This window comes from Arachis ipaensis, chromosome B3, assembly GCF_059453495.1.
Source record: "Arachis ipaensis isolate K30076 ecotype BB chromosome B3, ASM5945349v1, whole genome shotgun sequence".
NCBI classification, from domain to species: domain Eukaryota; kingdom Viridiplantae; phylum Streptophyta; class Magnoliopsida; order Fabales; family Fabaceae; genus Arachis; species Arachis ipaensis.
Window position 1 is genome coordinate 82,353,998 of NC_142438.1, and position 1,936 is coordinate 82,355,933.

The following is a 1,936-nucleotide window of genomic DNA, read 5'->3' on the forward strand; positions in this document are numbered from 1 at the left end:
CCTCCAGACGATTAGCCGTGCCGTGACAGGGCATTGGATCATTTTCCCGAGAGATGACCGAAAGTAGCCATTGACAGTGGTGATGTATCACATAAAGCCAGCCATGGAAAGGAGTAAGACTAACTGGATGAAGATAGCAGGAAAGCAGAGGTTCAGAGGAACGAAAAGCATCTCCATTCGCTTATCTGAAATTCTCACCAATGAATTACATAAGTATCTCTATCCCTATTTTATTATATAATATTCGAAAACACCATTATCACTTTATATCTGCCTGACTGAGATTTACAAGGTGACCATAGCTTGCTTCATACCAACAATCTCCATGGGATTCGACCCTTACTCACGTAAGGTATTACTTGGACGACCCAGTGCACCTGCTGGTTAGTTGTATCGAAGTTGTGACAATTATGTATTGAGAACAGAGCACCAAGTTTTTGGAGCCACTACCAGGGATTGTTCGAGCCTGGAGATCACAATTTCGTGCACCAATTTCCCCTTTAATTTTCGAAAATCATCAACTCCTTTTCAAAAATTATTTTCGAAAACTTCTCTCTCTCATCTCCTTCTATTTATTTAATTACTTACTAACACTTCTTTTCATCTCATATCTCTGCTCCTATCCATTCTTTTCATCTCCTTATGTTTGGATTATCCATTCTTCTTCACTCTTATTCCCTTTCTTCTTCTACTAACAATAAGGAACCTATTTACTGTAACATAGAGGATTCCTCTTCTTTTCTTGTTCTCTTTTCTTTCGTATAAGCAGGGACAAGGAAAAGGGCATTCTTGTTGAAGCTAATCCAGAACCTGAAAGGACTCTGAAGAGAAAACTAAGAGAAGCTAAAATACAACAATCCAGAGACAACCTTACTGAAATTTTCGAACAAGAAAAGGAGATGGCAGACGCACCTAACAACAATAATGCAAGGAGGATGCTTGGTGACTTCGCTGCACCTAATTCCAATTTACATGGAAGAAGCATCTCAATTCCTGCCATTGGAGCAAACAATTTTGAGCTGAAACCTCAATTAGTTTCTCTGATGCAGCAGAACTGTAAGTTTTATGGACTTCCGTCTGAAGATCCTTTTCAGTTCTTGACTGAATTCTCGCATATTTATGATACTGTTAAGACCAATGGGGTTGATCCCGAGGTCTACAGGCTTATGTTTTTCCCGTTTACTGTAAGAGACAGAGCTAGAGTGTGGTTGGATTCTCAACCTAAAGATAGCCTGAACTCTTGGGATAAGCTGGTCACAGCTTTCTTAGCCAAGTTCTTTCCTCCTCAAAAGCTGAGTAAGCTTAGAGTGGATGTTCAAACCTTTAGAAAGAAAGAAGGTGAATCCCTCTATGAAGCTTGGGAGAGATACAAGCAACTGACCAAAAAGTGTCCTTCTGACATGCTTTCAGAATGGACCATCCTGGATATATTCTATGATGGTCTGTCTGAATTAGCTAAGATGTCATTGGATACTTCTGCAGGTGGATCTATTCACCTAAAAAAAAACGCCTGCAGAAGCTCAAGAACTCATTGACATGGTTGCTAATAACCAGTTCATGTACACTTCTGAGAGGAATCCTGTGAGTAATGGGATGCCTCAGAAGAAGGGAGTTCTTGAAATTGATACTCTGAATGCCATATTAGCTCAGAATAAAATATTTACTCAGTAAGTCAATATGATTTCTCAGAGTCTGAATGGAATGCAAGCTGCTTCCAACAGTACTCAAGAGGCATCTTCTAAGGAAGAAGCTTATGATCCTGAGAACCTTGCAATAGCAGAGGTGAATTACATGGGTGAACCATATGGAGACACCTATAATCCCTCATGGAGAAATCACCCAAATCTCTCATGGAAGGATCAACAAAAGCCTCAACAAGGCTTTAATAATGGTGGAAGAAACAGGTTTAGCAATAGCAAGCCTTTTCCATCATCCA

At 39.9% G+C, this 1,936-nt stretch overlaps 1 non-coding gene across 1 annotated transcript; it reads right to left on the minus strand.

Annotated features, from left to right (window-relative positions):
• Nucleotides 1-1,298: 1,298 nt before the first annotated feature.
• Nucleotides 1,299-1,406, minus strand: LOC148571344 (small nucleolar RNA R71). Its single transcript, XR_015908658.1, has one exon. It is a non-coding gene; the product is annotated as a small nucleolar RNA R71 (small nucleolar RNA).
• Nucleotides 1,407-1,936: the final 530 nt, after the last annotated feature.